Consider the following 27,377-nt stretch of genomic DNA (forward strand, 5'->3'; position numbering starts at 1 on the left):
ACTTCCGGGAGACGAGCGTTCAAGACGGGCGTCCTCGCGCGTGTGCGAGACGGAGGAGAAGCAGGCACGTAATGGCGGCTGCCACGTGGAGTGAGAGAAGCCCCCGGGGCCCAGAGTGAGCAAACAGCGGCGATTCCTGTAGCTGAGGTAAGCAGGGTTGAGCCCTGAGCGAGGGGAAGCAGTGGAGACCACAACATCAAGCACTGGCGGCAGCGATCCATGGCACCGAAGAAAGGGTGAAGTCACTGCGGGTTAACTCAAACTGGCAGCCCATTCCCCCCGCAGTGCAACGAAGTACCGGTCGGCTCACATCCAAGTGCAGCTGTCAGCACCCATATTCCTGCGCATCACTCGAGTAACGAAATAAACCGGCACCCTCCAGATGGACAGAACTGTGAGTACTCTGTTTTAAATGGGGGGCCAGGCTAATGCACAGGTTCCACAAAAACACTCCAGTTACCCGTCACAAACGCTTAATGCCCTGAGCGGTAATGGCAGCAAAGTGTGGCGGGGGACACAAGGGGGTCCAATTGATATTTTCTCTGCCATGAAAGCATTGTTCGATAACTTTACTGGTCAGGGTCTTGGGGGCGCTGTACCATCCAAACAAGTCGATATATGGGAACCGGGGCCTTCAGGCCAAGCCAGGGGGAGGCCTTCCCAACAACACAAACCAGTAGGGATGTGCAGACAAAAAGTTTGTGTTGATAAGTTGATAAGTTGAAGTTGAGGGTCGATTTCATTCAATATGTACATATGGAGAATTCCATAAGTTGAGGGTCTGTCCATACGTTCACCGGTTCCCTAAATAAAAATTTAAACCCCTCACCCTCCTTAATCCCTCCCCAAGACTTACCAAAACTCCCTGGTGGTCCAGCGGGGAGTCAGGAAGCCATCCCTGTATTCCTTTGCGAGGAGCACGTGACGTCGGTGTCACGTCGGAGTGACGTGGACGTCACGTGCTCCTCCGCGCCTCCGCTCCTGGACCCCCACTGGACCCAACCGGAAGTTTTGGCCAGCTTGGGGGGGCCTCCTGACCCGCACATATGGAGATACCGCTTGGTTAGAATACGATGAACAGTTCAGAAGAAATATGGCTGTGAACCCTAGCTTGGACTGGGATTGCAAGGATATTGATCTCTGGCTCTCTAAAATCACCCCGTACAGACCTGTGCAGGAAGCCATCCCTGGCTTCTCAGAAAATGCGTACCAGCCTAGTACATGGTCGGTACCTCGCCACCAGACTTTTCCCGGAAGGCCCCCGTTTCGGCAGGGACAGCCCTTTCGTCAAGGGAAACGGTTCATGCCACCCGCGAGAGTTAGGGGTGGTGCTCCCATCTGCTGGCTGTTCAATGCCGGTTTTTGCAGATATGCAGGAGCCTGTAAATTCAGACACTCCTGCATGGTATGCGGGGCAGGCCACCCTCAAACAAAATGCGCAAGGGGCGGTAACAGCCAACATTCAGAGCAGCAATAGATTTAGGAGGGCTCTGACGCCTATTAACATATATAGTTTCATAGCATACTAAAGGGTTATCAGCCCGAAGAGGCAAGGTGGCTTTATGAAGGATTTTCTCAAGGTTTCCACATACCGTTCTTGGATCCCAAAACCGCTACAGAGTCTAATAATCTACTATCAGCAAGGAGTAAGGAAGAGGTCATAAATCAAAAAATTAGAAAAGAATGCACTATGGGTAGGGTGGAAGGCCCATTTGATGAAAAACCGTTACCCAACTTTAGGATTTCCCCACTAGGGGTGGTACCCAAAAAAGAGCCAGGTGAATTCAGAATGATTGATCATTTGTCTTTCCCGGACGGTGGGTCACTTAACGATTATCTGGACCCCGAAGCATGCTCAGTAGCCTACGCATCATTCGACCAAGCATTGGACATGGTGAGGCATTGGGGACAAGGAGCATGGTTGGCCAAGGCGGACATCGAGTCAGCCTTCCGTTTGCTACCAATACACCCAAGCTGTTTTCATCTGTTGGGGTTTCAATTTCAGGGAAAATATTACTTTGATAAATGCCTCCCAATGGGCTGCTCCATATCTTGCGCCTACTTTGAGAAGTTCAGCACATTTGTGCAATGGGCAGTAGAGCAGGACATCGGGAGAGGAAAAATAATACACTATTTGGATGATTTTTTGTTCACAGGCCATAGGGACACACAGGCCTGCGCCCAAGCCCTTAAGGTATTCATCTATAAGGCTGAGGAGTTAGGTATTCCGCTAGCCCATCAAAAAACAGAAGGGTCAGCTCAAATATTGTCCTTTCTCGGAATCGAAATTGATACCCAACAAATGGTCACACGCCTCCTGCCCCCAAAACTAGAAGCATTACGTGCCACCATCTTGGTCACTGAAAACTCAAGGAAGGTCACTTTAAAACAAATGCAGTCGCTCATCGGTCATCTTAATTTCGCGTGCAAAATCATGCCCATGGGTCGCCCATTCCTAAGATGACTGTCCCAATCGACATCGGGTATCCGGAAGCACCATCACTTCATTAGAATCACCCAGGAGCTCAGGGAGGACCTGAGAGTATGGCAGACATTCTTGGGGGACTATAATGGACGGACGGTATGGAGGGACCCGTTAGTGACCAATCGGGATTTACAGCTCTACACCGACGCGGCGGGCAGCATAGGCTTTGGGGCCTACCTGGCCGGGAGATGGTGTGCGGAGCGGTGGCCGACACAGTGGGAAAATGTGGGCATGCTCAGAGATATCACCTTTCTCGAGTTATTCCCCATTGTTGCGGCCATACACATGTGGAGCTCATGTTTCCAGAATAGGAGAGTTGTTTTCTGGTCCGACAACATGGCGGTGGTACAGGCCATAAACTCGCTCACTGCTCACTCTCTCAGGGTCGTTAGGCTACTGCGGGACTTAGTATTGCTCTGCCTGCGCATTAACCTGGTCTTTAAGGCTAAACATGTACCTGGGGAGGATAACAGCATTGCTGATGCACTTTCCCATTTTCAGTGGTCTCGTTTCAGATTCCTGGCCCCGAAGGCAGAGGATCAACCATCTCGCATTCCACCTTGGATTTGGGAATTGGGGTGCCCGGGATTGACTCCATGCTGAGACTGGCTCTGGCAGAGAGTACCTGGAAAGTATATTCACGGGGATGGAGCCTATTCCAAAATTTTAGGCAATCGCAGGACACACAGTATCCGGGGTGAATTACAGAAAGAACAGTTACTGAATTCTTAATCCACCTCAAGAACTCGGGTGTCTCTAGAGCGCAGGCAGGGCAGCACTTAGCTGCCATTGGATTTGTTACCAAATTGTGGGGCATCGGCGGCATTAGCAGCTCCTTTTTGATTAAAAAGATGTTGGAGGGTTGGCGGAGACAAGAACCAGCGAGAACAGACAGTAGAAGGCCTATCACACCTATGGTGTTACAAGCCCTGGTAGGGGAGCTCCCTAGGTTAGTTTGGGATGCTTTAGAGATAAAGCTGTGGACACTGGCCTTTTCATTAATGTTCTTCGGAGCCTTTCGGAGCAGCGAGCTGATCCCAAGGGCAAAAGTGACCACCAGGCCCTCTGATGGAGGTCTCCCGATAGAGAATATAAGGATGGTTAGGGAGGTGGTGCAGATTTTTATCCGACGAGCAAAAAATGACCAAAGGGCATTAGGTCGATGGGTTACATTATATCCTGCTCATATAGAGGACATATGCCCAGTTAGGGCCACAAAGGAATATCTAACAGTACGCCCTCGGGGGGGGGCCCTTATTAAAACACCAAGATGGAACAGCTTTATCGCGATACCAGTTTATTAGTATATTGCGCAAAGGATTAGCTAGGATAGGGGAGGACACGGGAGATTTTCACACCCTTTCCTTCAGAATAGGCGCAGCATCATTGGCCAGCATCAGTGGTTTCAGCGAGGAGAAAATAAAAGCTGTAGGGCGATGGAAATCCGGTAAATACAAGGCATACATACGGCCCACGAAACAGGTCTCCTAGGAAAACGTAACAGGGCACTTCACCAACTATCCAGTTCCCCATAACCGTTTTTATTCTTATCTATCATAGAATCTTCAGCGGCAGTCGCGAAGGTGATATGAATCCTGGGGCACTCGTACATTTATTGGGCTCAATTTAGAGCCAGAAAAAAGACCTCCAGTGATCAGATGGGCATACCTCACAGCAAGGCCAGCATATTCTGGCTAGGCAACCGAGGGATGAAGTGGGTCCAACTAATGCCATCCATCCTGCAATACACCACGCAACTTCCACAGCCAGACATTATCATCCTTCATTTAGGAGGTAATGATTTGGTCTCAGTCAAAAACATTGACCTAATAATTGCTATCAAGAAGGACTTGACTGCAGTTAAGGCTTTTTGGCCATCCGTGGTATTGGTGTGGTCGCACATTATCCCTCGATTGGTATGGAGAAGTGCGAAGTCACATAAAGGCATCGAGAAATGCAGGCAAAAATTAAATAAGGAAGTGGGTACCTGGGTGAGGGCAATAGGGGGGTCACGTCATCAGACATGATGATATTTCACCTACCTGTGCGGGCATGTGTAGGCTGGATGGGGTTCACCTATCCGATGTGGGCATAGATATCTTCATCTTCTCCCTTCAAACGGCCACAGCAGCGCTCGTTGAGTAGTGGGGGTAGGAAACAAATAAGGTGTTACTGTTTCCTACTTTGGCAGGGCCCTCACCGGTGCATACGGAGATTTGTCGCTGCATAAGGGGAAGTTTTTGGTGTCGGGGGAGGGGGAAGGGGAGGAGCAGAGCACCAATGACTTTGCATAGGGGGAAAGCGTGGGGATGGCTGTACGCAAAGCATGGCGCAGACTGAGATGATAGCCGGTCTAGGGGTGGCACAATGAAGGCCTGGCATAAAGCCACAGAGGCATTCACGGAGCGGGATGCCAGTGGTGGGTTTTCCATCTTCACGGAGCGGAAGGCTGGAGTGGCATTCACAGAGCGGGATGCCAATGGCATACCACCTTCACGGCGCGGAAGGCTGGAGTGGCATTCACGGAGCGGGATGCCAATGGCATACCACCTTCACGGAGTGGAAGGCCAACAAGTTGAAAGGTGGGAAAAAGCATGTAAATTTACCGGTGGGGGCATAGGATATAGGTATTGCCAAATGTTAAGCTTGTTCAAGTATTGCTGATGGTTAATGTTTAAAGCAATGTTAATTGGCTGTGGCCGTTTCTTCCACTCAATAAAGGAACATGATTCACCTTACTGTGCCTCTGTGTGGTCAAGGGTGGGAGGGGTGGGAGGGGTGGGGGTGCCCAAAAGCTACAGCTTGCACAAGTTAATGCTGTAACACGTGCGATAAGGCCCTAATGCAATTTGATGAATGACCCTTTAAGTTTGTACCTGAGGCAAAAGAGGGTAAAGTGACTTGTGCAAGGTCACTAGAAGAAGCAGTGAGATTTGAATGCTGGTCCCTGCTGCTCTAACTACTAGGCTACTCCTCCACTCCCTTTGGTGCTGATGCCTCTATCTATAATGCAATTCTTATGTTTTCCTCCTTTCCCACAAGGTCTGGTAATCTAGCATTGATTTTCTTATCAGTTGGAATATCCCAGGAGATCACAACTTCTTTGTTCTCTTCATTTTTTTTAGGGTTGGGTCCCAGTGATGTTCTAACACATAGGGATTTGCATTTGTTTGAAACAAATGGGTAAAACATAATGAATATGCCCGTATTTGTTTCGTTTTTGGCAATCTTGAAATGAATGAATGGGTCATAGAAATGAAACAAATATTCTGCATCCCATTTGTTTAGTTTTCCATTCATTTCAATTGCCCATTAAAGTCTATGGCTATGTACTACAGAGAAAAACAACAAATGGTAAACAGGGCAACTAGCTCTTGTCTGTGTGATCTCACTACCTTACCAGAGGATTGTCACAGCCAGAACAGGATAAGAAAACCCGCACAGAGGACAAAGAATAGTGTTTCATCTTTTTAGCTAGCCTATAGCAGCTATCTATAATAGCTAAATAACACTGACTCACTCCCAATATTTTTTTATTTATATTCTGCTTTTTCACACTTTTTTCAGTGCTTCAAAGTGGATTACATTCAGGTACTGGTGGTATTTTTCTATCCCCAATCTAACAGGCCTTTACAGTAAAGCGCGGCCGCGATTACCCCGTTTCTAACCCGCTTTGAACCTGCAATTTGGCCGTGTAAGTCCAACCCGCGATTCACTATCCCTTTTAACCCATCCTTACCTCTTCTTTAAATCAACGGGTAACCCTTTCCGCCCGTGGCATGTATATAGAAACATAGAAACATAGAAACATAGAAATGACAGCAGAAGAAGACCAAATGGCCCATCTAGTCTGCCCAGCAAGCTTCACACATTTTTTCTCTCATACTTATCTGTTTCTCTTAGTTCTTGGTTCTATTTCCCTTCCACCCCCACCTTTAATGTAGAGAGCAGTGATGGAGCTGTATCCAAGTGAAATATCTAGCTTGATTAGTTAGGGGTAGAAGCCGCCGCAATAAGCAAGCTGCACCCATGCTTATTTGTTTTACCCAGACTATGTTATACAGCCCTTATTGGTTGTTTTTCCTTCTCCCCTGCCGTTGAAGCAGGGAGCTATGCTGGATATGCGTGAAGTATAAGTCTTCTCCCATGCCGTTGAAGCAGAGAGCCATGCTGGATGTGCATCGAAAGTGAAGTATCAGGCACATTTGGTTTGGGGTAGTAACCGCCGTAACAAGCCAGCTACTCCCCGCTTTGTGAGTGCGAACCCTCTTTTCTTCTCCCCTGCCGTTGAAGCAGAGAGCTCTGCTGGATGTGTGAAGTATCAGTTTTTCTTCTCCCCTGCCGTTGAATCAGAGAACTATGCTGTATATGCATTGAAAGTGAAGTATCAGGCTTATTTGATTAAACGCTCCGATTAGCTATTCCCTCCATACAGTAACGTGCGCCCTGACTATCGCCTTTTTAACCTGCAGTTTAGCCACGTCTTTAACCTGCTAAATTACCGCCTACCCTTACCCCTGCATTAGAGGGTAGGCGGTAAAGTTTGCCCGTGAAATTTCACGGGCAAACTTTCCCCCAGCCCCTGCTCACCTGCCCTAGCCGCGTCCATGGGTGCCGGTCTCCCATACGGGCCCGCGCTGACTCACAAATGTCCCTTCACTTTCACTTTCAGCATTCCTTCTCAGGATGGATGCTGGGGCAGAGTCCAGAGGCTAATTCCCAATACCTGTGTTTTAGTCTAGACCAGAGTTTTGATCCAGGACCAATGCTGGGGCCAGCCTGAAGCCTGGGTCTCGATGCTTGGGCCTTGGATGAGAAGCAGGCCTGACAGAGGCCAGGTCCCAATACCAGGGTCTTGGCCAAGGGTCAAGCTCCAGCCTGGAGGTTGGAACTCAGGCTTCATAGGAGTCTTCAATCTTTGTTCTTCTTTCTTCAGTCTTATTTCTTCAAATGATGCCATCTACTGGGGATATGTTGGAGTAAATTAACTCTGGTGCATATATTTAATATCTAATATATTAGATATTTAAATTTTTAAGTGCAAACAAAAAATTCTTGAAAAAATGTTAAAGTGAATCCAGTCGAAAACAGGACTGAAATGACCAAATGATTAAATATAAGGCAGAGTTGAAATATGCGAAAGCAACCACGACGATGCCTATTATGAAGGTCAATACAATATGAGTGTTCATTGATTTTCTACCACTGCGTCAGATTATTTGAGGTGAAGGTAAACTGGTATTGGCTTTAAGAGATACGTTGGGTTTTCCGATACAGTTTGAAACAAAATTATTGTATCCTCACTTTGATTACATTAGAGCTATACTGAATTGGCACTGCCATACAGCAAAATGGCGCCCTCTACTGAGGAGGATTCATAGGAGTTAATTTATTCCAGTGTGCCGCCAGTAGACATCATCATTTGGAAAAAGAAGACTGAAGAAAGAAAAATGAAGATTCCTTCAAGGCCTTGAGATATTTTTCCAGACCAGTTCATGCCAGAACTGGAAAAACATTCTAGTTATCCCACTCTTATTGGTGAAGATATTGTCAATCAGAGTGAAGGTGCAAGAGCAAGATTAACAGGCTATAAATGTGTTAAGTAAATAAATCAACAAAATAAATAAATAAATAAGAAGGGAAGTGAACTGACCAAGGATGGATAAAGAAACCAAATGTTTTTTATTGATCATTGGATCTATTTTGAGTATTATTTTTGTCATCTTGACCTGGATCCTCTTCTTTAAGTTACATTAAAAGCTAGGGATGTGCAGAAGGAAAAAATGTCTTTTGTTTGGTATTTTCATTTCATGGGGACCACAATTCATTTCATTAGTTTCATTAGGGGAAAAAAACAATTTGTTCATTTGTTTCATTCTTTTTCGTTTGCATTAAAGTCAATGGGGGAAGTATTTGCAGTATATTTTTGGCAGTAGAATTGGTGTTTTCTTATCAATTCTGATGAAACTTCTGGGGAGCACTCATCAGAATAAGAAAAGAGCTCCAAGGTACTTATACTGTGGCAAAGTGGCACTAAAGTGGCATGAATAGCCTAAAGCATTGTAAAGGGGCAAAGGGGTACCAGGAGTGGCAAGAGTGCTTTAACAGAGGTGCAAAGAAGCAGCGAGAGTGTCAAAAAAAAAACACACCACAGCTTCAAAAGAGAGCACTCATAACAGTTGCATGAACCCTTGAAGGCAGCACGACAGGCAAAGTGACAAGACAAGAGGCATCAACATCCTACAGCACAATGAAGGGGGAATATAGCAAGCAGAAAGAGTGTCAGAAAAAAACAGAAGGCACCGATAAAGGGACAAAGCAGCAGAAAGGACTAGCATCAACCATACACTGAGGAACCATGATAGTGGCAATAACACCACAAGGAGTTGAGTGAGTCATCTGGTGTATGGCAGCAAGGCAGAGTGGCAGAAAATTGATAGGGGCAAGACAGGCTGGCAGAGCTGAGGTAGTCAGGTCCCTGTGGTTTTGATAGGGGCAAGATAGGCTGGCATAGCTGAGGTAGTCAGGTCCCTGTGGTTTGATAGGGGCAAGACACGCTGGCAGAGCTGGGTAATCAGGTCGCTGTGGCATTGATAGGGGAAAGTCAGGAGGCAGACAAGATGAGGCTCAGCCCGTGGATGGTGTTAGGCCGGGGTAGTAGTGGCCCCGGGCACTGGGACCAGGTCTTCTCAGTTGGGTTGTTTGTGAATGCAGCTGAAAGTGGGTGGGTAAACTCCATCTAAGGCTAAATACAGCATGAGACCGATAGTCAACAAAATAGTTCAATTAAAAAAGTGCAGTAAAAAAAAGCCTGGGTGCCTGGCAGGCACAGCAGCAAGAAAGAACAAAATATCTTTTTCAGCAATAGAAAATTAATTGTAGAAAAACTATCAGTAGCAATTGAATAAAAGATTTGAGACACTCTGAGAGAGCTCAAACAGCAAACAAGCTTCTCAGATAGAAACCAAGAAGAGGGAGTGGGGTGAAGGGGGACGGGGCCCCTTGCATGTGGTGAAACTGATCCTGTTCATATCTATGTGAGCAACATAGCGGACGAGATAGAAGGTAAGGTTTATTTTTTGCGGATGACACTAAGATCTGCAAAGAGTGAACACGCCGAAAGGAGTGGAGAGAATGAGACGGGATTTTAAGGAAGTTGGAAGAGTGGTCGAAGATATGGCAGCTGAGATTCAATGCCAAGAAGTGCAAAGTCATGCATATGGGGCGGGGGGAATCCAAAAGAACTGTATTCGATGGGGGGTGAAGGGCTGATGTGCACGGAGCAGGAGAGAAACCTTGGGGTGATAGTGTCAAACAATCTGAAGTCTGGGAAACAATGTGACAAGGTGATAGCTAAAGCCAGAAGAATGCTGGGCTTCATAAAGAGAGGCATATCGAGTAAGAAAAGGGAAGTGATTATCCCCTTGTACAGGTCCTTGGTGAGGCCTCACCTGGAGTACTGTGTTCAGTTCTGGAGACCGTATCTCCGAAGGGACAGAGACAGGATGGAGGCGGTCCAGAGAAGGGCAACCAAAAAGGTGGAGGGTCTTCATCGAATGACTTATGAGGAGAGATTGAAGAATCTAAATAAGTACACCCTGGAGGAAAGGAGGAGCAGGGGTGATATGATTCAAACTTTCAGATACTTGAAAGGTTTTAATGATCCAAAGACAACGACAAACCTTTTCCCTTGGAAAAAAATCAGCAGGGGTCACGATTTGAAGCTCCAAGGAGGAAGACTCAGAACCAATGTCAGGAAGTATTTCTTCACGGAGAGGGTGATGGATGTCTGGAACGCCCTTCCAGAAGAAGTGGTGAAGACCAAAACTGTGAAGGACTTCAAAGGGGCGTGGGATAAACACTGTGGATCCATAAAGTCTAGAGGATGTGAATGAAGAGAGAGTGGCTTACGGGAAAGACAGCTAATACCTGGAGATAATACCCTAATTCAATAGACATACACATGGTTAATGCAACTCCGACAGTGCTCTATGTTTCAACGGCAAGAGGAAATGTGGATAAAAGGATTTGCATTCACAAAAAAGCGGGGAGTAGCTTGCTTGTTATGGTGGTTACTACCCCAAACCAAACAAGCCTGATACTTCACTTTCAATGCATATCCAGGTAAGCTCTCTGCTTCAACGGCAAGGGTGAATGAAGAAAAGATGATTTTATATTCAGACAACAACCAAAAAGGACTGAATTACACAGTCTGGGTAAACAAATAAGCATGGGTGTAGCTTGCTTTCTATGGCGGTTACTACCCCGAATCAATTAAGCCTGATACTTCATTTTCAATACATATCCAGAGTAGCTCTCTGCTTCATCGGCAGGGGGGAATGAAGAAAGGTGGATTTATATTCAGATAACAACCAACATGGACTAAATTGCACAGGCTGGGTAAACAAATAAGTGTGGGAGTAGCTTGCTTATTGTGGCGGTTACTACCCCAAACCAATTAAGCTAGATACTTCACTTAGAAGCAGTTCCAGCTCTGCTCTCTACATTAATGGCGGGGATGGAAGGGAAATAGCGCCAAAAGGTTACATTATTGGCAGGGGTGGATGGGAAATAGAACCATAATGTTAATAAATGCCAAGAATAACAGATAAGTATGATAGAGAACAAAAAAGTGTGAAAACTTGCTGGGCAGACTGGATGGGCCATTTGGTCTTTTTCTGCCATCATTTCTATGCTTCTATTTTTCTAACTGTCAACCGGGACATACTGTCCTCACGATCCTTCTTGAAACACGGACCAAGGAGTCTAACATTCATGTTAGGACCTGAAACATGATGAGCTATGCCTGGGTGGGGTGGAGCTGCTACGGGTGCAGATCTTGGTGGTAGAAACAAATATTCAAACAACAGCCCTGGGGAGAGTTCCCTTTCCTTTGTGCAGGAAAGGGCTCCCTGGAATGGGTTCGCCCCTAGAGTGTGGTGGATCTGTTGGCATCTAGTGAGCTCTCGCTGGTATTTTAAAATCTGGTGGATGTAGCAGATATACAAACGAGAATTTTGAAGGCCAAGGCGAAGGAGGTTTCCATATGAACAGTGGTTTAACATGTGTCAGCGGGTACTAAGAGATAGGCTACACCAGGGGACAGTTCCCTTTACTTTGAGCAGGAAAGGGCTCCCTGAAATGGGTTCACCCCAAGACTGGGGCACGAGCCTTCAAAGTGTGGTGAAGTAGAGGAAGTTTCCATATGAACAGCGGTTCAACATGGGTCAGTGGGTGTTAAGAGATAGGCGACACTCGGGGAGAGTACCCTTTCCTTTGTGCAAGAAAGGGCTCCCTGGAATGGGTTCATCCCAGAGTGGGGCACGAGACTCGGAAAGTGTTGCGATGTGGAGGAGGTTTCCAATTGAACAGCAGTTCAACATGTGTCAGCAGCTGTTAAGAGATAGGTGACACCTGGGGACAGTTCCCTTTCCTTTGTGCAGGAAAGGGCTCCCTGGAATGGGTTTGCCCCAGAGTGGGGCACGAGACTTGGAAAGTGTTGCGAAATGGAGGAGGTTTCCAAGTGAACAGCGGTTCAACATGGGTCAGTGGGTGTTAAGAGATAGGCGACACCTGGGGAGAGTTCCCTTTTCTTTGTGCAAGAAAGGGCTCCCTGGAATGGGTTTGCCCCAGAGAGGTGCATGAGCCTTCATAGTGTAGCCAAGTGGAGGAGGTTTTCATGTGAACAGCGGTTCAACATGGGTCAGCGGGTGTTAAGAGAGAGGCGACACCTGGGGAGATTTCCCTTTCCTTTGTGCAGGTTTGTTATGGTTTGATCCATCAATTCTTCCTAAACTGGTTCACTGCCAGAAGAAAATGGCATCTTTTTCATTTGTGAAAGATAATTCAACAGAGGATGCTTTTAGAGCATTAGAGACTGCAATTTGTGAAGCAATAAATTTGACATTTATCAACAAAAACTACCTAGAATAAATAAAAACAGACTACTCACAAATCCCATGGTCTGATCACTTTCATATCCAACAGTAACATGGAATAGACTTAGTTTTTGGGTACTTACCAGGTTCTTATGACCTGGATTGGCCACTGTTGGAAACAGGATGCTGGGCTTGATGGACCCTTGGTCTGACCCAGTATGGCATGTTCTTATGTTCTTATGAGACTCAGAAAGTGTTGCGATGTGGAGAATGTTTCCATGTGAACAGCGGTTCAACATGTGTCAGGGGGTGTTAAGAGGTAGGCTACACCCCGGGAGAGTTCCCTTTCCTTTGCACAGGAAAGTGCTCCCTGAAATGGGTTAGCCCCGAGAGTGGGGCACGAGCCTTCATAGTGTAGCCAAGTGGAGGAGGTTTCCATGTGAACAGCGGTTCAACGTGGGTCAGGGGGTGTGAAGAGATAGGCGACACATGGGGAGATTTTCCTTTCCTTTGTGCAGGTATGTTGTGGTTCGATCTGTCAATTCTTCCTATACTGGTTCACTGCCAGAAGAAAATGGCATCTTTTTCATTTGTGAAAGATAATTCAACAGATGATGCTTTTAGAGCATTGGAGACTGCCATTTGTGAAGCAATACATTTGTCATTTATCAACAAAAAAGAACAAATAAAAACGGACTACACACAAATCCCATTGTCTGATCACTTTCTTATCCAATCTACTTTTAAATATCTGGGACCACAAGTAAAACAAATAAAAGATCCAACAGAATGTAACATACCATTCGCTTTACAACATAGAAATACTAAAAAACAAATTAGAAGAAAAGCAGAAATGAGAAATGATAACGAAGATTGCAGCACCTAGCAGAAATGATTATAAAGATTGCAGCTCTGCAAAACCATGGTTAGAAACACTACTAGATTACAGATGAAATAAATCCCATAAAACACATATGTATCAAAGACCCAAAACAAATAAATCCCTGGCATAATGAAAAGATAAAGGAGGTCAAGAGAAGTCTCAGGAAAAAAGAAAAAGAATGGAGAAAAATCCAAAACAACTGAAAATTTAACTAAATTCAGAAAATATTTAGCTTACTACAAACAAATAATTCTTGAAGCAAAGAAACAATACTTCAGCTCAAAATAGATAAATTTACAAATAACCCAAGAGCTTTTATTCACTATAGTTTAAAGATCTCACCAACGACAAAACGGAGTCTCCACAGAACCTGCCAGAGAAGAGATGCAACGAATAGCATAGTTCTTTAGTGACAAAATTGAAACATTAAGAAACAAATCCCTAAAATTACCAACAAGAAATTAAATGTGGAAAAGAATGTTAAACAATGATCTACGTTCGATGGCCCGATAAAAAAAACAACCCACCCGACCCTTTAAAAATGACCCCTTAGCTTCCCCACCCTCCCGAGCCCCCAAAACTTTTAAAATTACCTGGTGGTCTAGTGGTGGTCCCGGGAGTGATCTCCTGTTCTCGAGCCGAAGGCGGCCATCGTAAAGATGGCGCCCAGCCATCCAGTGCTCCTACCATGTGACAGAGGCCGCCAATGACACGGATACCCTGTCACATGGTAAGGGCAAAGGGCCATCGGCGCCATCTTTATGAGTGGCAGCCGACGGCCCGAGAATGGGAAGATCGCTCCCGGGACCACCACTAGACCACCAGGTAATTTTAAAATGTTTTGGGGGCTCGGGAGGGTGGGGGAAGCTAAGGGTCATTTTTAAAGGGTCAGGTGTTTTTTTTTTTAATCAGGCCATCAGCGCCATTTTTGAGTGGCAGCCAAAATGGCGCCGATGGCCCGAGAGCGGGAGATCGGTCCCCGCGCCCCACTGGAACACCAGGTAGTTGTAAAAAGTTTTTTTGGGGGGGGGGTTCGGGAGGGTGGGGGAAGGTAAGGGGTCAATTTTAAAGGGTCGGGCCTCACTAAAAAAAAATTAGCGATGTGAATCGGAACCGATTCCGATTCACATCACCACCGATCAGATTTTTTTTCTCCCTCTAGCCGAACCCGATCGTTAAGATGATCGGGCACCGATTCACATCCCTAGAGATTAGCTCTGAGTCAGCAACCTCCTCAGAAAAAAGCGAATAAGAAAGTGTATGGTGCGCCGCATGCTATGCTTGCTTAAGGTAGAAATATAGCAGGAAGAGCATCACAGAGCACTGAGAGAAGCGATTGGCTGAATTAGAAAAATGCTTCGCTCTGATACGTTGGCATTCTGGTCTCCTTGCCAACCTGTCTGACCCACTCTATGACAGGGCTGTGAAGTCAATTATGACTCACAGGAAAGGGCTGGTTGTTGCTATGGATACTCCTACATGGCCTTCTCCTATTTCAAACGGCTGCTAAGAAAGCACTGCGAACAAAGAAAGAAACTAATATGATATGTTTCATTTATGGGGGATTGCCATGCATTTCGTGGACCCATGAATCAAACGAACAGGGACCTATTTATAGCGGATTACAGATTCGTTGAAAATGTGCACATCCCTAGTAAAAGCTATCTTTTATTTGAATACCAACTACACCAGTGTTTTAATTGAGTTTTACCCAAATGTGGATTTCCAAGGGAATGGATGGAACCTTTTGTGATTCCTGGTTTCTCCCATTTTGCAAATTTTGACTTCCCTGCTCCTGTTTTTTACTATCTGGCACCTCCTGGAATGGTTTGATAGAGAGTGTGACGTGATCACGGAGAGTAGTGATAAACAGCATCAAGGGCCCTGGAAGAGAAGTCGTCCTTCCTGTCCAGACTTGAACTCAGACCTGTAGTAGCACCCCTAGTAGAGGACAAAACACCAACACGGGGAACCTGTTACATATGGAAACAATCGTTATTTTGATAAGACCCTGGTTCTCCTCTTTCTCCTTCTTGTCTTTATCTATGGGATTATTCAATAAACAATGTCCTTAGGCACAAAATGAGGAAAATGCTTTTTTAAATAAGGCCCTCTTTCTTTTTTTTCTTTCTTTCTCATATTTCTCAGGAAAATATTTTCTAAGAAAACTACACTGTTTGCTAATAACAACATATGCCATGTTCTTCCTATTATAAAGATAGAGGCTATTAGGGATGTGCATGTGTTTGCAACAATTGTGTAAAATGTAAAGAATGAGACCATTTTCATTTTGTTAAGTATTAATTTGTCATAATTTAAAATGTGTGGCTCCCCCTTGGTCTGGACCATGAATTACCAATATGTTTGTGGTGGGGGGGGCACCACATGAGAAATTATATTTACTAATATGATTTATATATAACAATATGATTTATATATAACAATAACAACACCACCAAAGAATGCTTCTTTAAATTACAAGTTTTAAAGAAAATAAAGCCACTTCTACGCTACAGAGATTTCCGCACAGTGCTCCAGGCCATCATTCTCCCGAAACTGGATTATTGCAATTCACTTCTGCTGGGACTCCCCGCATGCTCTACCAAACCTCTCCAGATGGTCCTAAATGCCACAGCAAGAATTCTCACCAACGCTAAAAAAAAAGACCACATCACCCCAATCCTCCAGCACCTCCACTGGCTCCCCATTAAATACAGGATACAGTTCAAAAGCAGCATGATGATTCATAAGGCCCTACATAACATATCCCCACTCAACTTAACCTTCAAGCTACAAATTCATACTTCGGATAAGCCGACTAGAAGAGCATACCAAAACAGATTGATTACCCAGCCTGCAAAATCCTCCCTGAGAAAACGCGCTCTATCAACTGCGGGCCCATCTCTCTGGAATTCTCTACCACCAGACCTCCGCCTGAGCCGTGCCATATTACCTTTAAGGCAAAACTCAAGACTTGGCTCTTCCTGCAAGCATTCCCTGAGAGCTAAGAACTAGAAGATTTAACAACCCTGTCCTTTGGTTTTAATGTACGGTTTTTCTTTCTTATTTAATCAAGACTATCTATTGCCTATTTATTTACTTAAAGTGAGCTTAGTTTTGTTTTTTTCCTATTTATTTAGATCAACTGTTCTTACTTGTTCCAAGATTTGTTCCATGTAAACTGCCCCCCGGCAGTAGTTCTTCTGTTAATTGTGAACCGGAGTGATATGTATTGTATACAGGAACTCCCGGTATATAAAAACTATAAATAAATAAATAAATAAATAAATATATTTGGGTTCATAGTAGGGATGTGCAGGCAAAATGTTTTCATTGAATCGTTGATACGTTTTCGTGGGGTGTCGATTTCGTTCAATATGGACGTATGGAGAATTCCATTAGTTGCCGATCTGTCCATACGTTGCCCGGTTCCCATTAAAGTCAATGGGGGAAGGATTTCCAGCCTATTTTTGGCTGCAGAATAGGGGTTTTATTATCAATTGTCATGAAACTTCTGGGGAGCAATCATCAGAACAACAAAAGAGCTCCAAGGTACTTAGACTGTGGCAAAGTAGCACCTAAGTGGCATGAATAGCCTAAGGCACTGGAAAGGTGCAAAGGGGTACCAGAAGTGGCAAGAGTGCTTTAACAGAGGCACAAAGTAGCAGTGGGAATGTCAAAAACACACCACGGCTTCAAAACAGAGCACCGATAGCAGATGCATGAACCATCAAAGGCAGCACGACAGGCAAAGCGGCAAGACAAGTGGCATTGACATCCAACAGCACAATGAAGGGGGAACATACCAAGCAGATAGACTAGCACCAACACACTGAGGAACCATGAGAGTGGCAAGAACACCACAAGGAGTTAAGTGAGTCATCTGGTGTAATGCAGCAAAGCAGAGTGGCAGAAAGCTGATAGGGGCAAGACAGGCTGGCAGAGTGGAGGTAGTCTGTTCTGGTCCCTGTGGTTTTGATAGAGGAAAGACAGGATGGCCCAGGAGAGAGTTCCCTTTCCTTTGTGCAGGGAAGGACTCCCTGGAACGGGTCCACCCCTAGAGTTTGGTGTACCCGGTGTTTACATTGGCGTCCAGTGAATATCGTTGGCGTCTAGTGAATTCCGTTGGCGTCTAGTGAATTCCGACTATAGTCACGCCCTTCAGCTAATGACAAAGGAATTGGAAGATCTCTCAGAAATAAGAATACTGCTACTCCAGTCAAAATCTGCAATATCAACCTATGTTGACTTTGTACCGTAGAGGTCAAACACTTCTAGGAACACAAGGCCTGGATGAACAGGCACATCATTCGAGGACAGAGGTCAATCCCACCTAGGGACACAAGGCCTGGATGAACAGGCACAGCAATTGAGTTAAAACACTTGTGGGAACACAAGGCCTGGATGAACAGGCGCAGCAATGGAGGTCAAACACCAGTAGGAACACAAGGCCTGGATGAACAGGCAAATCATTCGAGGACAGAGGCCAATCCCACCTAGGGACACAAGACCTGGATGAACAGGCACAGCAATTGAGTTAAAGCACTTGTGGGAACACAAGGCCTGGATGAACAGGCACATCATTCGAGGACAGAGGTCAATCCCACCTAGGGACACAAGGCCTGGATGAACAGGCACAGCAATTGAGTTAAAACACTTGTGGGAACACAAGGCCTGGATGAACAGGTGCAGCAATTGAGTTAAAACACTTGTGGGAACACAAGGCCTGGATGAACAGGCGCAGCAATGGAGGTCAAACACCAGTAGGAACACAAGGCCTGGATGAACAGGCACATCATTCGAGGACAGAGGTCAATCCCACCTAGGGACACAAGGCCTGGATGAACAGGCACAGCAATTGAGTTAAAACACTTGTGGGAACACAAGGCCTGTATGAACAGGCACATCATTCGAGGACAGAGGTCAATCCCACCTAGGCACACAAGGCCTGGATGAACAGGCACAGCAATTGAGTTAAAACACTTGTGGGAACACAAGGCCTGGATGAACAGGCACATCATTCGAGGACAGAGGTCAATCCCACCTAGGGACACAAGGCCTGGATGAACAGGCACAGCAATCGAGTTTAAACATCAGTAGGAACACAAGGCCTGGATGAACAGGCACAGCAATTGAGTTAAAACACCAGTAGGAACACAAGGCCTGGATGAACAGGCGCAGCAATCGAGGTCAAACACCGGTAGGAACACAAGCCTGCACAGTAGAACGGTCAGGCACAGCAATTCATGTCAGGAACATGTGCTGCAGTGCTTATTATCTGGAGCATAGGAGGCAATTGGAGCTGCTGCAAGGCTTTGAATAGCTTTTATTCGTCTTGCCATTCACAGGGAAAATTTGGAAAGCCAAGCAAAGGCAGGTTTACTTTCAAAAACACTAGCATTTCCATCAACTCTGCTGCCAGCCTTGAGCGGTGAGGGCTCATGATATCCCCTGTCATTGAAAAGACACGTTCACTGGGCACACTGGTTGGTGGACATGACAGATATCGTTCGGCCACTTTGGCTAGGTGTGGCCAGACAGTGGACTTGTGTGCCCAATTTGCCAGCGGATCTGTCTGCATGTTCTCTATCGGCTCTGAGAGATACCGTGTCACTAACAGCTGTGCTGCTGTTTCCTCCTGTGCTTGGGAGGGCTCAGAGTCACTCAATCCACTTACTTTCTCTCTCGCCCATTGCACAACTGATGAATATTTATGGCCAACATGCCTTGGGCGTTCTGACGTGGAGGAGGAGGTACTACCTGTCACTGACAGAGTGCTCCTCCAGCCTGGGCTAGCAGCACAACTCTGTGATGTGCCTGCTGTATCCACCTCTGCTTCAAGCCTAATCTGACTCTGTTTCCGCCTATGGCGCTCCTGTTAACGGACCTTACCTAACATCAGATCCTTCACATATGACAGACAATTGGTCTGTAGGGCGAGTTTACCTTTCACACGGGGATCACAGACAGAGGCGAGAATGTATGTGCTGTCCTCTGTTAAAGGCCTTAATCTGTCTTTCACCTGCTGCTGCAAAACGTCCACACACTGCAGCACCTCAGCAGTCAGTCCCTCTTGCCATTTAAAGGCCTCCAAATGGTCATCCAGGAATTTATCTATAGGGATGATGTCAGCCAAGGTGGCACTTCTGGAACTCAGCTCCTCCGTGACATCCTTGAAGGGCTGCAGAATTTTTACCAGCTGACTCATGACTAACCAATCGCGATGCCCTAGGGGATTCTGCACACTTATGTCCATTCTACCAGAAAGTTCATGAAGGGGTGTCTGCAGCTCCAGTAACCTCTCCAGCATCATAAAGGTGGAATTCCACCGGGGCAATGTCTTGAATGAGACGCTTCTGAGACATATCCAAATCAGTCTGCTTTTGTCGGAGAACCTGCCCCGCCTTGACACTTCTGTGGAAGTGTGCTGCTATGTTCCTGCACTTGTGTATTAACCTATGAAGGTATTCATTCTCCTTGTCATTGGACTCCAAGCCCAGAGCTGACTTCACTACCAGATGCAGAGTGTGTGCAAAACATCGGATGTTCTTAAACCGCCCATCGCTTATTGCCTTAACCATGTTTGCACCGTTGTCTGTGACAAAAAACCCTGCCCGCATTTTCCTGTCTCGCTGGTGCAGTTGCCAGCCCTCCAGCATCTTTCTGATGCATGCTAGAATATTGGCAGCGTTATGGGCCTGGTCCATCAGGTGGGTGTGCAGTAAAGCCCACCTCCACCCTGATACTTCTTCATTAATAGAGCTGCTGGCTGCCCCTGCCTCTGCCATGTCCCACCAGTGTGCTTTCAGAGAGAGGTAAGAGTGTGCTGCATTCATGGCAGTCCAGATATCGCAGGGTGAAATGCACTCTTCCGTCTGCCTTACCTAGCAGTGCTTGCAAGCGACTGCGACACTGCTTGTACAGGCTGGGGATGACCTTTCTACTAAATGTGGTTCTGGAGGGGACTTTGTAATTTGGAAGTACGACCTTCAAAAAAACGCTTGAAACCCACATTCTCCACTAACTGCAAGGGCTGGTCATCAAGGGCAATCATTTCCCCAATGCTCCTGGTTACAACTTTTGAGGCTGCCTGCCTCCTACCCCGGGATAGCGTTACCGCACTCCACCCCATTTCCTCCATGGTGGATTGTCACTTCTGCCACATTTCACTGGGTTGCTGGCCTGCTGCCTGACTGCTAGAAGGGTATGAGGGCGTGGGCTGACTCTGCTGCTTTCCTACCACTGCACAGTGGTCGGAAGGGGTCCCCCGACTGAAACTGCCACCATCCCCAGATGGCAGTAATCTTGTTGGGTGTTGCCTCTTAATATGATGGGTCATGCCAAACTTTGATAGATTTCCCATTTGCTTGCCTCTGCTAATATCCCTGGCACAGTAATTACACCGAGCATAACGCAGGTCTTCTGTCACTTTAAATGTTTCCAGATCGGAGATTTCTTTTGTGATCCTCCTCTCTTTACCACCTTGGGGGTGGATGCTGGCACTGGAGTTGAGGTACTAGTGGGTGGTGCACCCTGAGAAGCAATACCAGCGGGGGCACCAGTCACCCTCTGTCTCCCTTCTGACAATTCTTCCTCCTCCTCGATATCACTGTAATCTCTCCCCTGCTGCACAATTCTGGAGGGTGGAGGCTAAGACAGGACTAACTGATTCTACCAAAGATTCGTCAGCTACTACTTCTTCCGTTTCTGATGAGAATCCCACCCAAGAAGATTCTTCTTCTGAATCAGAAGCTAACAGTGCCAGCGCTACCTTGTGACCGCTAAGTCTTAGTTGAGACTTCTGTCCCCCGGCTGCTCTTGGGTGTCTAAATTTTGTCGGGCTTGACTCTGCCTCCCCTTCCCTCTCCTCCAAAACTACAGGGCCAGAAACAAGTGGTGGCGAGGGCGAAGTATCATGAGACGATTTCGTTTTTTTTGCCATGGAACTGCCATCCCCTACAAAGAGTTTAGATTGCGACAGTTGCCTTTTTAGCTGTACTGGTGGTGTTGCACTTGTGTCTTTTGCGGTGCCTCCGCTGCCAGTCCCAATAAGTCGTTTGCATCTCTCTTTCTCTGACATTATGGATGATTTTATGTGGTAACACTGCCCACTGTCCCACAATAGTAATGTTCAGTCTGTTTAAAATGCCCAGATGAACAGACTCACTCAAGGACAATGTTCAGTCTGTTTAAAATACCAAAATGAACAGAATCACTCAATAACAATGTTCAGTCTGTTTAAAATACCAAAATGAACAGACTCACTCAATAACAATGTTCAGTCTATTTAAAATACCAAAATGAACAGACTCACTCAATAACAATGTTCAGTCTGTTAAGAATGCCCACTGCCCACTGTCTCACTGCCTGCCTGCCAGTGCACTCATGTGTGTGCAGTGCACACAGAAGTAGCTTGCTTGTAAGCAGAAAACAGGCTGAGTACTCCGGCCCGGGCACTTCCCAGCACAGACCCACTGAAGAACAATGTTCAGTCTGTTTAAAATACCAAAATGAACAGACTCACTCAATAACAATGTTCAGTCTGTTTAAAATACCAAAATGAACTTACTCACTCAATAACAGTCTGTTTAAAATACCAGTCTGTTTAAAATAACAGTCTGTTTAAAATACCAAAATGAACAGACTCACTCAATAACAATGTTCGGATCTGTTAAGAATGCCCACTGCCCACTGTCTCACTGCCTGCCTGCCAGTGCACTCATGTGTGTGCAGTGCACACAGAAGTAGCTTGCTTGTAAGCAGAAAAGAGGGTGAGTACTCCGGCCCGGGCACTTCCCAGCACAGACCCACTGAAGAACAATGTTCAGTCTGTTTAAAAATACCAAAATGAACAGACTGACTCAATAACAATGTTCAGTCTGTTTAAAATACCAAAATGAACAGACTCACTCAATAACAATGTTCAGTCTGTTAAGAATGCCCACTGCCCACTGTCTCACTGCCTGCCTGCCAGTGCACTCATGTGTGTGCAGTGCACACAGAAGTAGCTTGCTTGTAAGCAGAAAAGAGGCTGAGTACTCCGGCTCGGGCACTTCCCAGCACAGACCCACTGAAGAAGAACAATGTTCAGTCTGTTTAAAAATACCAAAATGAACAGACTCACTCAATAACAATGTTCAGTCTGTTTAAAATTCCCAAATGAACAGATCCACTCAAGAACAATGTTCAGTCTGTTAAAAATGCCCACTGCACTGACAGACTAAGTAATTGGAATTTAATAAAGCAGGAATTTTTTTCACTCCAGAAACATGGATGACATTGAAAATATTAATATCTCTCTCCAAGCCAGCCGAACACCCTCAATTGTAAATTGTGTCACTGGTCAGTGCTAGCTGACCAGACCACTAGACTGCTTGAAAGAAACAGGAATAGGAATACTAGTGACTGTAGCTGACCCCTGCCACTAATGCAAGACCAGGAATATTTTTCTTTCCTTTGCTAGCCTAACACAGAATCTGTTCTGTGTTGTCTATCAAATCTGGTTCTGGTTCTGCTTCTGGTTCTGCTTCTGCTTCTGCTTCTATGTCTGCTTGCCTGCCTGCCTGCCTCAGCCTGCCACCCAGCCCACCTCACTACAGAATCACTGGAAATGTGCGTGAGTCCTCATGCTGCTGCTTATATACTGCTGGCTCGTCAGTAAAATCCTCAGAGAGCACTGAATGACAGCGCGATTCGCTGCATTCAGTGCTTCTCTGAAAATGTGAACGCAGATTCGCTGCGTTCCGGTATCCATGCCGACCTGTCCGACCCTTTCCTGTGAGTCACTGCGACTCACAGGAAAGGGTCAGACAGGTTGGCATGGTTACCGCAGGGGCGCCGCCATTTTGTGGTAATCCGGGCCTCCGAGCTCGCAGCTAATGGCGGCGAGAAAAGCGCGCGCCTCGCGGTTCAACGTATTCAACATAGCTATGTTGAATAAGTTGGAAGTCGCAATGCGTTGCACATCATCACTTTTTTTAAGTTGGAAAAAAAATAAGTTGCGGATTGCAAATGCGTTCAAAACGAATGCACACCCCTAGTTCATAGCTTGAGTGGGGGATGAGACAGGGTCCTGGCTACCCCGATACCACATTTCTGTGCTCTTCCCAAACAACCTCTCCCTTGTGGCACCACAGATCAGATAAAATCATCACACCAGAATAAAACAGGAATTAACCTTTTTACTAGTATGCAAGTAGACAGTAAATCCAACCAGATCATTAAATGAGAAAAGTACAGTAGTGAATTAAAATATAAACTTGTAGTTTTCTTATTTTAAATCAAGCAATGCAAAAATAACATTGGGAATGGTCTATTACTAGGGATGTGCAGAGGGACACCATACGTTGCATTCGGGATACGTATTCTTCGGGGGCAGATACGTTGCATACGTCCGTATGGCGCCCCGATACGGTTATACGTCTAATCCTATTCGTTACCCGGCTAAAATTAAAATTTACTACAACCCCCCACCCTCCTGACCCGCCCAAGACTTACCAAAACTCCCTGGTGGTCCAGCAGGGGGTCCGGGACCCATCCCCTGCACTCTCACACCCTCAATACCACTTCAAAATGATGCTGGATAGCCTTTGACCTACTATGTCACAGGGGCTACCGGTGCCATTGGTCAGCCCCTGTCACATGGTAGGAGCACAAGATGGCGCCGATGGCCATGTGACAGGGGCTGACCAATGGTACCGGTAGCCCCTGTGACATAGTAGGTCAAAGGCTATCTGGCGCCATTTTGAAGTGGTATCGAAGGTGTGAGAGTGCAGGGGATGGGTGCCGGACCCCCCGCTGGACCACCAGGGAGTTTTGGTAAGTCTTGGAGGGGTCAGGAGGGTGGGGAGGTTGTTTAAATTGGCGGCCGAATAATTCAGCGAAAATTCATTGTATTCGTGGGGAATCGTGATACGTTTCGCTTCCCCAAGAATACAATGAATATTGGCACATCCGTTGCGGATTGCCAATACGTAGGGAACGAATGCACACCCCTATCTATTACTGTGCAACCAACATACTCATATGGATAGGAAAAAAAAGTAAGGAATACTAATAAAGGTTGTAGGAGAAAAAGCAAGGAAATACACAGCTTTCAAAAATTTCTTTACCCTAGAGTACTCAAAAAAGGGGGAGGGGGTGGTGGAACAGATCCACCTTTGGGAGCAGGAGCATTAGGCAGATTAGGTGGCTGCCTAAGGTGCCGGAAGTGGGCGGAATACTGTAGATGGACTTGAGGTGGCATTTTTTAAATCAGTGAATGAGGGTGGAGAGGCATGGAGCTAGGAAAGGTTATGATGTGGGAACAGACGTTTGGAGGTTTCTGGTGTGTGATACGTGGGGTATCTGTTTGTCCTAATAATATGTTCATCTTCTCACTGCACATGATACCAAATACTAAATCATCTGATATATCTTCAGCTATATCTAAAACAGGAATTGCATAAATCTATCAATCAACAGAATGTATCTGTCTGAACTTATTAAGCCTGAGTAAAACTAAATATCTGAGCTCTCTAGCAGCTTGGGTGGGAAATTTGCACATTAGAAATACCAGAATTTGGCAATTGACCATACAAAACTGCTACAAATTAGCAGTAAAAAAGCCAGGACCGGCCTAAAAAAAACCTATAAATTAAGGGGTAGATTTTTAAAAACGGCGCATTCGCGTACTTTTGTTCGCGCTCCAGGCGCAAACAAAAGTACGCTGGATTTTAGTAGATACGCGCGTAGCCGCGCGTATCTTCTAAAATCCAGGATCGGCGCGCGCAAGGCTGCCGATTTTGGGCAGCTGGTGCGCGCCGAGCCGCGCAGCCTTCCTCCGTTCCCTCTGAGGCCGCTCCAAAATCGGAGCGGCCTCGGAGGGAACTTTCTTTTGCCCTCCCCTCACCTTCCCCTCCCTTCCTCTACCTAACCCACCCCCCCGGCCCTATCTAACCCCCCCCCACCTTTATCCGTGGATTTACGCCTCCCGGAGGGAGACGTAAATCCACGCGCGCCAGCGGGCTGCTGGCGCGCCGAGACGCGATCCGGGGGCGGTTCTGGAGGGCGCGGCCACACCCCGAACCGCCCTGGCCTGAAACCATGCCCCCGGGCCCGCCCCTGAAACGCTGCGTCCCGCCCCCAAAACGCCGCGCCGATCGGACCCGCCCCCCGACACACCCCCGACTGAAAACCCTGGGACTTACGCGAGTCCCGGGGATCTGCGCGCGCCGGCGGCCTATCGAAAATAGGCGCGCCGGAGCGCAAGGCCCTGCACGCGTAAATCCGAGCGGATTTACGCGAGCAGGGCTTTTAAAATCCGCCCCTAGGAGTTATAAAGGATTACATATTGAAGCAAAGGTGGCATTACAATTATGAGATATTAAAAAATAAATGAGATAGATATTAATGAGAAATAAATATTACAGGGGACCATTTTTATTTTTATAAAGAAAATTGCAAATAGAGAAAAAGAAAATCTGGAAAGAAATTAAACAGAAACTAAGATGAATTTAAAGTGAACATATTATGAATAAAAAATATGCTTCAGATTTTCATTGTTCTACTACTTTAACTTAAATATGACAAAAGAATCTGTTACCTTTTGGTACCATGGAAGGAGAGGAGTGTCTTTAAAAACATTTTCAAAATTTAAGGGTAGGATTTTGATATTTTTAATAGATGATAGTAGTGGAATGGCCTTGTAGAAGGAGCTCTTGGCGATAGTCATGCCTTCAGTTAATCCTTTCATGAAGAAATAAATAGAACGATTGGGATAGGTCCGAGATGCTGATTCTACAGCGCATACCACTAATGAGGAAACTTCCAGATTTTCTGTGGTCTCAGCAAAAAAGATACCACGATTAGGTTCAATAGGTTCAATGCTAGCAACTTTCACTGTTGACGGATGGTATAAGGATCTGTATAATGTCCATGAATGTTTCTTGTTCATCCAGTAAACAGTAGAACACATGAATATCATAAAGAGAAGTGAAAATAGTATCAATAATTTCATGGCTGCTTCTTGGATTGAGTACTGTAGAACCTGTAGAAAAAAGAAAGTGGTCTAGCATTAGAAATAAAATACTAATTAAAAACCTATTATATTCATATTTGCCTTTGAAAAGAAGCTGCTATTAATTGGTATGGACAATTATGAGAAAGAGGTGTATTAGCTTCTGCAAGGTAATTTCTCATAAAGGGTGAGCTTGGGAAGGAATAGAAACTTTGGTCATGATTTGACCATGCATGTCTGCACAGAGCTGATATATCAAGTGAAATTTCTGTGTTTGTGTTATATAGAATGTATTTTATGCCAGAATACAAAAGAAAGTAAGTTTAAGGCCAGAGGGAGTGAAGTTTCACCTTGCTGCCATTAACATTTTTATTTATTTATTTATTTAGGTTTTTTATATACTGGCATTCAAGAACAAGTCACATCATGCTGGTTTACATAGAAACAAGGGGTGCATAGAACAGTAGAACTAAACTGGTGCAAGGGGAAGCAGTTACAAAAAACCAGGGGTAAGATAACTGGGAGAGAGAAGAAAGAGGATCGGTGGGGAGTAAAGATTTGTAAGGGGATAATTACTTAATAACTTAATAACTTAATAATAATAACAATGAATATTTACAGTAACATTGTTACAGGAGATGGTGGTGGTTATGAGTTGTCCGGGAAGGCCTGTTTAAAAAGCCAGGTCTTCAATCTTTTGCAGAAAGTTGGTAGGCAGGATTCTAGGCGCAGATTAGTGGGGATGGAGTTCCAAAGTGAGGGTCCGGCTGTTGAGAAAGCCCGATCTCTTGCTGTTGTGTGTCATGTGGATTTTGTGTTCGGTACCTGAAGGGATCCTCGGTGGACTTCTCTGATTGGTCTTTCAGAGATATGAAGGCTGAGCGGATATTGAAGGTCCAGGGAGGTGTAGTGATGGATTGACTTGTAGATGATGGTGATAGTTTTGTAGAGGATTCTGGTTTGGATGGGGAGCCAGTGAAGATTTTTTAAGATGGGTGAGATGTGGTCTCTTCTTTTGGAATTTGTAAGGATTCTGGCCGCTGTGTTTTGTACCATCTGAAGCGGTTTGGTGTATGAAGATGGAGGTCCCAGAAGTATGGCATTGCAATAATCTAATTTTGCGAAGATTATTGC

General features: G+C 45.7%; 1 pseudogene; it reads right to left on the bottom strand.

Moving 5' to 3' along the window:
• Window positions 1-26,269, bottom strand: part of LOC115099483 — a 79,062-nt pseudogene extending 52,793 nt beyond the window's left edge.
• Between the last annotated feature and the right edge of the window lie 1,108 nt (window positions 26,270-27,377).

The sequence above is a fragment of the Rhinatrema bivittatum genome, chromosome 9 (assembly GCF_901001135.1).
Source record: "Rhinatrema bivittatum chromosome 9, aRhiBiv1.1, whole genome shotgun sequence".
NCBI classification, from domain to species: domain Eukaryota; kingdom Metazoa; phylum Chordata; class Amphibia; order Gymnophiona; family Rhinatrematidae; genus Rhinatrema; species Rhinatrema bivittatum.